This window comes from Pinus tabuliformis, chromosome 4_1, assembly GCF_031772625.1.
Source record: "Pinus tabuliformis cultivar Carrire ecotype Pingquan chromosome 4_1, CPIR1, whole genome shotgun sequence".
Lineage (NCBI taxonomy): Eukaryota > Viridiplantae > Streptophyta > Pinopsida > Pinales > Pinaceae > Pinus > Pinus tabuliformis.
This window is the reverse complement of record NC_142303.1, coordinates 590,341,723-590,354,680: the sequence shown is the minus strand read 5'-3', so window position 1 is coordinate 590,354,680 and position 12,958 is coordinate 590,341,723. Positions and strand designations below refer to the sequence as shown.

Sequence of the window (12,958 nt, the reverse complement as noted above, 5' to 3'; positions counted from 1 at the left end):
GAGGACACTTGCAAAGTTGAGTTGTGGTAGTCTAGAGTGGACTAGGCCAAGTGTTCAATTGTAGCTCAAGACTAACCTTGAAAGGACACAAGTTCAGTTGCATCACTTTCAGGGAGGGAAAGTAGAGTGAGCCAATGGAAGGTTGTGCAAGCTTAGAGGGACTCTGGCTTCATAGGGAGACTACGAAGGATGGTGAATTGCCTAGTGGAAGTCTAACCTTCAGGGTTCAAGTAAGAGAGTGGAGTCTTCTCAGCCATGCAAGGAAAGTCACGAACCATGCAAGGAAAGTCATGGTGCATGCAAGGAAAGTCATGGTGCATGCAAGAAAGTCATAGACCATGCAAGAAAGTCATGGTGCACACAAGGAAAAGTCATGATACATGCAAGGAAGTCATGGTGCACACAAGGAAAAGTCATGATACATGCAAGGAAGTCATGCAACATTAAAGGAAATCACGATCGCGTAAGGAAAAGTCATGGCACATGCAAGGAAGTCATGACCATGCAAGGAAACATCATGGAGTTGGAGATTTCTAGGAACAAAGAAAGTCATGGTTTGAATGACCATGTTGGATGCCCTAAAGCGGTAGGCTTTTAGGAGCATGGTGTCTTCGAAGATCCATGTCTTCTAGAAGGATGTGGTTGCAAATTCGATTCGGGGGAACAACCACTTCCAAGGAGTCGTGGAAATACCTTTCTCACTAAGAGGGAGTCGTTGAAATTTGTTAGTTTGGAAGGTATTCCCACGTGGAAAAGCCTTGGGGGCCTTGTGGGCAAGGCACCCAAAGTTTGGGGTTTTGACCCAAAGGAACGGGCTTGGGACCCAAGGAAATGAATTTTATATTATAATTTAATGTTGAGCGGTGAATTGGGGTCTCTTGAAGGACAAATACGACTCCCAAGGCACTTAAACAAAAGGTATATATTGAAATCCAAAGGAGAGGCTAAGTGAAAAGCGTGAAGGACTTCATTTGTGAGTGAGGACGACCTTAGAGGAGCCACAACAAGCTAGAGGGAGGCCGAGTCAAGGAGTCTAACCACAGAAAGGATGTTGAGGTCTGTTTGGAGTGTTGGAAAGGATTCAGAGCGAAGGAGAAAGGTACTACATGCCTTGTGGAAGACCATTCTTGGAGGGTTGAGGTGGGAAAGGCTGACCACAACCTGAAGTAGGGCATCCAAGGTCTATTTAGGGCTGCCTTAGTAGCAAGCCGAGGAAAGGAAGGTAGGCCAAAGCCTACTCAGGGTAGCTAAGGGCAAGGAGAGACATGGCTGCAATGAGATGAGACAAACCATAGTATGTTATGGCTCAAACAAGGAGGCCACAATTTGGTTGGAGGTGAACCGCAAGCTTGAGGGACAAGTCGTATGGATAAGACGCACTAGCCAAGGGGCATGAACAAATAGACTGAGGGCTTCGATAACAAGAGATAAGGGCTCGTGTTGGACAGTGAAGGGATTGTTGGCCTAGGAGGGCTAAAGAAGTTTACACAGTGTTGGCTATGGAGGAAATTGAGATACAACAAAAGTATGTGGGCTAAAGGGATAAACCTAGGCTTAAGAACTTGTCAGTGGAGTTGCCAGGTGGGCATAGAATTCACTGTGAGCCTAAAGAGAGTTGGTTGTGCAGTAGAAGGTGGGAAAGGAGTGCGCAGTGTGCTACAACAAATAGTTGTAGGCTTTGGTGGCAAAGGACAACCATTGTTCAATGTGTTTGAAGGCAGATGAGAGGTGAAAGAACTCAGCCTCAACCTAGGTATTTTGTATTATATTTGGCATTGTACAGGGGCTTGTAAAGGGCCATGATCCTAGTACATGAGCCCTAAGGTTTTCTTATTGAAAGACTAATAAGAAACACGTTTTGGGCCATAAATATTGTGTAATATTATTGATCTCATTATTGTTATATTTTGCTGTGGAAAGTTGTTTAAAGTTGGGCATCTATAGTGCGTTTATGTTCTTAGCTAAGGCATAGACTAGACCTAGGGTGTGTGGGAATTCCAACAATGGAAATCAATAAATTATGACAAAACGAACTTGAGGGTGGTGATAATTTTTACCATAAATACAAAGTAAGGAAATCATGAATTCCATGATAATTTTGCCCCTCCGTTGCATTGTTTATTTAGCACTGTTGACATACTTGATAGGGAATTGTTGGCATGAAGTAATGTGAGAAGCAATGCACCACGAGGAGCATCACAACATGCACAAACAATGTTGAACAACTAGGGAAGCAAGCAACATTGAACTCTACTAAACCATAAGCAATGTCACCACAAGCAATGCATAAGGAGGAATGAGGGAGTGGAAGTGAGCTTTTCATTTGGAAAAAGCTTTCCTTGCACGCCTAGTGATTATCCATGGGAATTCCAGATCCATGTTAGTTGTGATATCAAATGCTGCATGGTGGAATGCTGCATCCATCCAAGTGCTCAAAATTTGAGGGGAAAGCTTATGCTCATGTGGGTGACAGATCGGGATGGGCTAATGGTGATAGGGTTGACGTCATTAGGGCGAAGAAGCCATTGGAGGGATGAAGTGTTGGGTTTGGGGAGCTGGGGTAGGGGCCAAAGTGTTGGCTTGTTATCCCACTACATGGCTTAAATAGTAATTGATGATATATACCCTGAATGGGACAAGTCTTTTGTTTTTGGAAAAAATCATCGGCCTTAAGGGATGATTGTATTTTTGATGATTCTAACACCTTGTTGATGCAAGCAACCATTAATTAAAGTACAATAATAAACATGAAGGGATATTAATTTTGAGGTAGTGAAGTTTAAGTTCAAACATATCTCTGTATTTATTAGGAACCCACATTTTTATCATGGCATGGGAGGTTGGCACTAAAATTTTATGGATTTCCAATCATTATTTTTAAGGGTGGTTCACGGACACTGAGTGGCCACTACATCCACGGGAAAACCTAGGAGATCAACCAGAAGGGATCTACTCGCCGGCCAAACTAGCAAGGCCTAACCCAAGGGCGTCAAGGAGATTTGACTCCGTGACCTCCCAATAGGTGAGGTACTTAGCAACATGAACTCGGCCAACTAAGCTATCCCTTGGGGCTTGGATTTCCAATCATTATATCCTATTATCTCATGTTTTTGCTTATAATGGTTATGTTGTGATGCAAAATTTTTTTACCCCAAAGTCAAAATACATTTTGACTAGACTTGGGGGATTTTCATTTACCAAGGGAGTTGGTTCCCTAATTGAGTGTAATTGTTTAATTATTTGTATTTCTTATGTTTTAAAGGAAAACTAGAGAAATTGTGAATATTGTAATCAGATCTACTTCTAAGGAGAGATCTCGAGAATGTTGAGTGAGTTAGAGAGATTTTAGAGTTAGCTAGATCTCTTAGAGGATAGGTGGATCTAGAGGATCCTAGAATAGGGGTTTGTTGAGGATTTTGTGACTCTGAACTCACTGTAGTTCAAAATCCTTTTTCATATAATTATGTAAATTAAAAACAAAATGTATAGAGAAAAAGTGAGTGAGAGGAGTATTGAAAGGATTGGCACAAGAAGGCCAAATATGGCCATAAGGCCAAGAGGGCCAATTATATTGTAAATCAAGCCAATGAGAGGTCTCATGTAATTTTGTACAAAATATGTGTGTTTGTCAATAGAAAAAACCATTATGTTTGAGTGTTTTGAATTGAATGTGTTGAAATCTTTTGTTGATTGTGTATAAAAGAGCCTTATAGTTTATACTTGAGTGCATATGTGTCACAGGTGTTACACTTGAGCTTAGGAGGGATTGCACTTAAAGTGAGTGTACAGGGGTACGCAAAGGTAGCAGAGTTGTTTAAAGTTCAGGAGGGAAAGCATCCAAGAACACAAGTTAAATACAAAGGAATAGACTACACAGAGGAGGCAAAAATCCTTTGGAGCAGGGTTGAATCCTTTCATTAACAGTTGAGAAAGGTCTTATTTGATCATTGATCAACAAGTGGATCAACGATCCCAAGCAATCAGAGTAAGCGTAGTGGAAGCATGGTGATCGTAGTGGATAGAAGAAGAACCAGAGTAGGATCATTATAAATAGAAGGGCCGAGGAAAGAACAAAGGTGAGGTTTAGTTTATTAAACAACCCGGCTCTCTTCCTCAACTTGGCTCTCTTAAACAACCCGGCTCTCTTCCTCAACTTGGCTCTCTTAAACAACCCGGCTCTCTTAAACAACCCGGCTCTCTTCCTCAACTTGGCTCTCTTAAACAACCCGGCTCTCCTAACTTGGCTCACTTAAACAACCCGGCTCTCTTCCTCAACGGTGATAACAGGGATGACCTCAACTGTGCTTTCATCCAGTTCTAGATTTGACAGTGCTGAATTTCCTTCTGATCTTCTGAGGTCGAAGATAGGCCACAGAGGGTTGCTCAGATGGGCTTGGGTTTTTAGGAGGGTGTGATGATATGACTTTTGGAGGTAAATCGAAATGGCTACAGTTCTTCCAACCATCAACTATAGAAATCTTAGCTGTATATTTGAACTCAGAATGCTTCACGTGCTGAATTCCCATGTAACACGTTAACTTCTCTATGCCATTCTCGAATTTAATATGTGCTTGGCTGTGTTCACTAGACAGAAACCCCTAGCACAAATTTTCATCTGAACTTGCTTCTTGGACTCTTCTATTTATCCCAACAAATGGTGGAATTCATCAACCTACATTGCGCCTCTGCTATTATCTTGTGCACACTGTTTCGTTTCTCTTTTCACTTCACCGAGTTGGCCAGGCTTACACAAAATGCAACCACTCGCATAGTGACTCGCATAGTGGTTGTGAGTCATTGCCACCACACTTTTTCACCACTCAAAATGGACGTTGTAGTCTAGAAGAAAGATGGATAGCTCTGACAAAATCCCAATTCCTAACCTATCGAGCCCACATTCCCGTTACTCGCGCTTGGGGCGGAGCTGAAGACTGGCAGTGGTGAATAATGTGGTTCTTATCCCAATTTCTGGCGAAATAACCCGTACCCAGTGCCAAACAGGGGTGAATAATGTAGTTCTCATCCCGATTTCTGGCCAAATAACTCATACACAGTGCCAAACTCCTCCATTATGTTCATAATTGCTGGTGTATTAACTTCCTATCACGTCGGCTTTGCATGGGTAAAGTGTTTAAAGGAAGGGGGTATCGCCATAAGATTCACACTCATTTGATTGTATTGGAATTTGACAACAATGAAATTCGGAAAAATTGTCTTATTAAAAATCCTCATAAAATTCAAATATATATTCTTTAATTATATAATTTATGTAAAAGGATTTTAGCATATATATTAAAAGATTTTAATCTGATTACTTTGGTGTATAGTTTGTTTTTCCATTGGTGTGGATTCAATAATCAGTTCATTAGTGATATTTATGATTAGTTTAAATGGTTTAGTAAACAATTTGTTTTCTATTTTAATGAAAGAAGAAAAAAAAATTATTTTAAAGTCCACCAGGCTAAAGATAGCTTATGGGACAAATTATTTCTTCATCTACTTGATGTATTCAGCCATTTTTCTGCGAACCCTCACAATTAATGCTCCCAACTTCTTGACAAACCCCTCGCTAGATAGATTATCCCAAGAGCTAGTTGCCAACATATCTTCGGAACTTTCCGTGTTGTCTTTGAAGGCATTCTAAAATGAAATGCTTTTCTGTTTCCACTTTTCTGGAAGAACAAAAAATGCATACTCTTTCTTCCCACACTTCTTTTGGCCTTTTTCAGCAGTGTGTTTCACAACAAAGTTGATGAGAATTAGTCCTTAAGTGAGCAATAAGAATTTTGGCTCTTCAAGAGATATTGACCTCTATGCTTTTGGTTGATGACTACGAGTGGGTTTAAACACTTCAATATAATACTTTTTCTTTCTTCCCAGCTCCTTATCCCAAGTACTATTGTGGAACTTATCCATAACAAAAGCTTTTATCTCTTTGTTGTTTATAGGACACATCTTCAAGCAAATACCCCATTATAATCATTATAATCAATTTATTGATGATATTTATAAATAATTGGAGCTAGTTTAATAGTGACAACAAATTTATTCAAATTACCAACTTTAGATTATCATTTCCATAAAATATATATAATTTATGAAATTATTATGAAATTAAATAATTTACAATTTTTAATATAAAATTATTTAATGTATATAAAGTTAATTAAAAACATGTGTTTTTCTACAAGTTCAAATTTGAAATACTCTTATATTAAATTTATGTCAAAGGATCTTAGTTTGGGTGGTTTATTGAATGGTTTGTTTTCCCATCTATTTGACTTCAAGGCTTTGAAGACATGTTGTAATTAGTTCAGTAAGAACAATGTGGTTAGGTGAACAATTTGTTTTCCCGTCTATGTGGATTTAAGTATCCAAAGACATGTTGTAATAAGTTCTTTAGTAATATATATGAACAATTGTTTCTAGTGTAATAGTGACTATTGAAATTACCTATTTTCTAAAGATTATCACTAATATTAAAAAAATCATATAAATAATATAATTATTTATAAAATCTGATGTGTTTTTTTTTACTAAAACGTTTTTTATTTTTTATAATATAGATCACAAAAGCCTAAATTCAATTAATACAATTATTTTTTTCTGAATCAGGCTATTCTATTATATTACAAAAAGTCAAAAATTACATCAGTACTACAACAGGGCCGTAGCCCTGTAACTCCTGCCAAGAGATTGACAGTTTGCCCAAGTTTAGACATATCCAAAATTGAACAGGTACAAAAATTGGATGCTATGACAGACTAACATTACGACACATGACATTGCTTATGGCCGACACATAGAACATATGGATAGCCAACACATAGATTTTGAAATCTAGACTGAAACCGAACACATACAGATAACGATGAGCGAAAACAGAGAAAAGCTTTCCCTTCCCGGCTACTGAGAGCGAACTGTTGGTTGAATTATTCATCGTCGGTGGTATACGGCTCGTCCTCCACCTTGCCCCTGAATTGCTGGGGGTCATCCGAGTCGGAGAGCTGGATCCTCTGAGCCGGTTCGCTGGGGCCCGCAAGGGCAGCCTGAGTGGCTGGGGAAGAGCTTTCCCTGATAGGGCGTTGCAGATCAATAGTAGGCACCTGCATATCAATTGTGGGTACAATCCCTTGAGCCGGAGGAGGGTTTCCCTGCGTTGCTTCCACTTGACCTCTAGAATTACCGCAATGCTCAACAGAAACCGATACGATGAATGTGGAATTTGCCAGAGTGCAGGGTATTCTATACCTGACTGTGGGATGCGCTGTGTGTCCGCATTCCAGGATTTCTCCATACCCAGGTGCCCTGCCACGGCCTGCTGCTCTACCATGGGAGCGGTGATGGTCAGAAGTTACCTCAACTGAGGAAGAGGGAGAAATTGCGGTCCTCTGAGCTGAAGCTCGACCCCTTGAGCTTCCTCGACGGCTGCTCATTCTCAGACGCTCGCGCTGCATTGCCAAGTTTACCAAAGAGCAGGAATGTCCCTGCGCAATCCCCCACAGAACCAGAGGATGTTCCAACGCTGCCGCCGAGTGCCCATACGCTACGAAAGAATGCGGGAATGTGACAGAGGTTCCCGGCATTTGTAGCGCCATCTCACCAATTCGCAGGAGGACAATAAAGACTGAAAGGACTGGTAATAACTCTCGCGGAGGATCAACTGCAGGCGCCCTTATGAAACCGTCTGCAGGGTACTGCGTGGCTCGTTCGGGCTGACACATGCCCATGTGACGAGCCTCTGGGCTGCTACGCGTGTAAGACACCCGCATCCGGGACAATTAATACAGTTATTATTAACTTAAATAGTTTACGATTTTTATTATAATAATTTAATATATATAAAATCAGTGAAAAACATATTTTTCAACAAATTTGTAATCAAAATATGACATTAATATCTTTCATCACATATTTAACAATTACCATTATATTAGTCTTTTATCCTACAAAGAAAAATATTTTCAAAAGATGATCAAATATTAAATAAAATTATATAATTGCTACAATTATTAATAAATTAAATAATATACAATTTTTAATATAATAATTTAATAGGTATAAAGTTAGTTAAAATAACACCTTTATAAATCAAATTAAGACATTAATCTCTTGTAACACACATTTAACCATATAACTATTTCATTAGTTTTTTATCTTACAAACTCCTATCTTTAAAAGTTAAAATTATATTATTTTACTTTTTTCTATGCAGATATTATGCATTGATATTTGTTGATTGCTTAATATATATATATATATATATATTTTTTTTGTTTTTTTTTGTTTTTTTAAATTTATTTTTATTGACATTTATCTCTCATGAGATTGTTTATAAATTTGGACATGTTATTGCTCAATGTCTCAAATAACGAACCAGTAGTACATGTGGGTCATACCAAATTTTATTTTGGTTTTTATTGCATTTTGTAATTATTTAAGCTAAGAGTACTTGAGTGACTTCAAATTTTGTTTTTGTTTTTTTGCATTCCATAATAAAGTGGGTGAAATATCACATAATTAAGTAATTGATACATTTCTTTGTTAAGTTGCAATTTTATTTTTTTTGCAATTTATTTTATTGATATTTATCTCACATGAGATTCAATATCAATTTGGACATGTTATTGTCCAATGCCTCAAATAACGAGCCAATAGTACATGAGTCACATCAATTTTTTTTGGTTTTTTTGCATTCTATAATGATTCAAGTCAAGAATACATAGGTCACATTAAATTTTGTTTTAATAGTGACTATTGAAATTACTTATTTTCTAAAGATTATCATTAATATTAAAAAAATTATAAAAATAATACAATTGTTTATAAAACTCTGATGTGATTTCTACTGAAAGTTTCTTATTTTTCATAATATATAAATCACATAAACCTAAATTCAATTAATACAATTATTATTAAATTAATAATTTACAATTTTTATTATAATAATTTAATATATATAAAATCACTTAAAAATACGTTTTTCAACAAATTAGTAATCAAATTATAACATTAATATCTTTTATCACGTATTTAACAATTAAACCATTATATTAGTATCTTACCCTACCCAAAATATTTTCAGGAGATTATCAAATATTAAATAAAATTATATAATTGATACAATTATTAATAAATTAAATAATTTATAAATTTTAATATGATAATTTAATAGGTATAAAGTTAGTTAAAATAACATAGTAACCAGATAATTTTACTATTTTTTTACAAAATTTAGTTACTAATTCTTTTAATATAACACAATAATCAGATAATTTTACGATTTTTTCACAAAGAGACAGATAAACTACTATATAATACTTGCTTTTATTATTACAATGTTATTTATTATTTTTATTATTATAATATTATTATTATTAATATTATTATTTTTTTAACAGAAACGGTTATGGGGTTTCATTAATTGATTGGCTGAGAGCTACAAATTCTGTTATATGAGGAAAGGCAAATTTCTGCATGCCTTTTCAGCAAGAGGAATATAATGCCTACTCTCATCAAGCTCTTCTTTTTACATTTAGTATAGTGTACTTCTATCGCTGATTTCCTGAGCTGAAAAATACAAACAAATTGATGCAAAAGGATGCAATAAAACATGACTCTTTAGGGGATTGGATCCCAAAGGATTTCCTTATCTCTGAGAATAGAATCGGCAACTAAATGGATTGCCTTGTTTGCCTCGATATTTGCTTCTTTGCTATTTGTTCTTAAAACATGAAAGTATTTCAATTTTAGGGACTTTGCCATGCCTTTGATCCTTGTAATTATCCTTGCTAGCTGTAGATCCGCTGGAATAGAGTTAGTCACCACTGCTTGGATGATAACCTGGGAATCCCCAAATACATTTGCCTCCTTGTAACCCAGTGCTTTGAGAAGTTTGATTCCTTGAAACAGGGCCATCGCTTTAGCTTGAATGCTTGAGGAATGGCCTAATCCCCAAGCAAATTTGTGCAAAGCTGTTTCATCTGGGTTTATGATGATTCCTCCAGCGCCAACAATACCTAGATTCCCTTTGGCTGCCTCGTCAAAAAAGAGAGAGGGAAGAGTTTGGTTGGACAACCAGTTTTGGAAATCTACTTCATTTTTCCTGACTTGCCATTCTTTGCGAGATGGAGGAGGGCTGATCGATTTTGGAAATTTGAAGTTGAGGGCAGCTCCCAGATCTATGTCCTGCTGGCTTAGATTTGAATCATCTCCTTTATCTTCCAGCCACTCAACAAGCTGACTTTTAACTGAATTGACAACTATTCTGAAGCCCATGTTCCTTATTTTGGAAAATCCCTCTGTTCCTTTCCAGCGAGACTTGCCAGCTGATGAATTTTGGTAGAGCACTCCACGCTGTCCTGATTGTTTTATTTTTTGGAAACGAGCCTGGATAGTTGGACATCCAGCCCGCAAACAGTTCCGAAACTGAGGAGGGGAAGGTGAATTTATGCTTCCAGAAAACAAGAAGCCCCTGCCATATGGAAGCTGCAAAATTGCACTCGATCATGAGGTGGAAGGCAGATTTTGAGTTTTCCTTGCACAGAGTGCATCTAGACGGCCCAAAAATGCCCCTTTTCTGAAGCCTGTCTTCAGTCAGAATTTTCTGATAGCAGAGAAGCCAGCAAAAGTGTTCGACTTTAGGAATTGAAAGTATTTTCTATATGCCAACCTCGAGAGCAAAATTAAAAGGCACATATTTAAATATATTAAATAACATATTTAATTTTATATTAAAAATATATAATTTAATTTTATTAATATATAATTTTATTCACTAACACTATTATATTAATTAAAATTACAAATTTATAATATTTTGTTTTTTCACACACGGAAAGATCGTAATTTCATTATAGCCCTGAACGGGCCCCAAAGGCACATAGAAAGTATGTCAAATATATCATATTTTGGTCGTAAAGACATATAAGCATCATATACAAAGTGCTGAATAAATACATAAAAAACTGCTGTACGCTGTGTCAAAAATGGCTAACCCTGGATGGAGATCAAAAGCTGTGTATAAGCAATCTTGCGGGTTTAAAAATAAATAAAAAATTGTAAAATTATCCGGTTACCAATTTGATGTCTAACTTAACTGTCACTTAAATAATAATAATAATAATTAACCAATACCATTAGTTAAAATTACAACTCTGTATCGAACTGGAACTAAGACTGCTATATTAATTAAAATTACAAATCTGTCATGGAACTGCAAGCTCTCCCGCGAATACATTGTTAGCAACCATTTCATCAGGCCTGATCAACTTGCATCGCAATCCGGTTTTTCTGCTCTGCAACCTGTCCCCGCTCCTCTCATGAAACAAACTGAGCTACGGGCCGCTCCGATCCGCATTCAGATACCGATTCTTCCCAACATCTTGGTACATGTTCTCCCAAAGGCCCCAGCCTTCGTTCTCCTCTCAAACTCTCCCACCTCACTGAAGAGCCCGATCTGTGACCCGTCCGTGCGCAAGGGCTAGTGTGCAGAGGCATCTTCGCAGCGGATATCATTCGGATAATGTATGCACGGTCAGCAATATAAAGAACCTGGACGCTGTAAGCATATTTCCGAAGTAACTGTTGCATATAAAAAATATTTTTGAAAACAAACTAAATTGGCCCATCCTCATCGAATTCATGCAGCTGCTGATTTAATACTCCAATTTTTATATCCTTAGTCTAGTGCCGTGACTATGCATGGTGTAGTTGGATAGTATACCCCGCATTTGATCTACGCACATCCCTTTGCAACCTAATTACCTTGTTAATTTGCTCTTCCACGCGATTGTTTTGCTTTTGGAGGAAATGAAAAAGCTCAAAGTCTTGAACCTTTTATAGAATTGTTTGCGCCAGCCTGGAATGCTTGAACTTCATTGGGAGGGTCTTGCGATAGATGAATTTTAGGATTATTTCCGAGTCCCACACTACTGTCGCTGTGCAGACCCCTTTGTCTTCTAACATGAAGAGACCTTTGTACAACGTTAAGTTTTCTGCCTCATTATTAGTCGAAATCCCAAATTCCCATGCAAATTCAGCTTCTTTTGTTCCTTTGGGGTCGAACATATCCCTTACGCACCTGCCGCCCCTCTTCTAGTGCCACTTTGTTACTACTTAAGTTAGTCCATTTAAAGTTCAGATGAGAAATTACTACCATAGATGTGTCTTAACCCAAAATTTACCATGCATCCGTGAGGGATACAAATATTTGGATTTAGAATGCAATTATGCTAGTTTATTTCTTTTTCTATTTTAAATTTTACATTATGTAATCAATAGTCGACATTTTAAAATTCTTTTCTACATCATGAATCTTAACTTTTTTAATTCTATATTGGCTTATTTGGATCTTTGCTCATTAAACATCTTGATGAAGAGTATTATCCAGGTTTGAATTTGTTCTGTGATTGTATTTGTCTGGTTTGCTCTCTGAAGCCACCTCTTGAAGCTGTAAGAATCCTACTGTTAAATAAGTAAAACCCGAAATCAAACTGTCTCCAACTTGGCAAAATAACTGGGTCCTGGATGCTGAGGAGCTGAGTTCAGTGATGTTAACAATGAACTCTTATGAATCACTGTATGTACCGCATGAAATTGATATCAAACCATTGGTAGATGAATTTCAAGGATTCTGATTACTTCATAAGTCTTTGACATTTAGCAATAGTCCTGAAAACTTGAGCTGGATTTAGCAATTATTGCCTGGCTATGATTTTATTGGCACCAATTGATTGTCAATTTGTCTGTATTGATTACAGTGATCTATTCGGGGAAGTCCATCCAGTCATGATATTTGTGAGAGTCTGAAGGTAAGCTCGGGGCTTCTTTATTTTTTCTGCCTGTTTTTGAAGTTCAGGGTTTTCCGTTGAGTCTAGTGGCACTTTTGACATCATTTCAAAATTCCTTGATGGTATCACTTTTAAATAGATATTGATTTGACTAAATAGAAGTAAAG

At 37.1% G+C, this 12,958-nt stretch overlaps 1 protein-coding gene across 3 annotated transcripts in view; it reads left to right on the top strand.

Annotated features, from left to right (window-relative positions):
- The window catches only part of LOC149177348 (Cyclin/Brf1-like TBP-binding protein), a 411,187-nt gene that overhangs the window by 21,770 nt on the left and 376,459 nt on the right, over positions 1-12,958 (top strand). The window contains exons 1-2 of one of the 3 annotated variants that reach the window (XM_089420100.1): positions 11,207-11,562; positions 12,762-12,812. The exons of 1 other annotated variant lie outside the window; for it this stretch is intronic. The gene's annotated coding sequence lies outside the window, so the exon portion shown is untranslated. Of the gene's footprint in view, positions 1-11,206; positions 11,563-12,761; positions 12,813-12,958 lie in introns of those variants that run through there. One more of the 3 variants, XM_089420099.1, reaches the window with a different exon arrangement.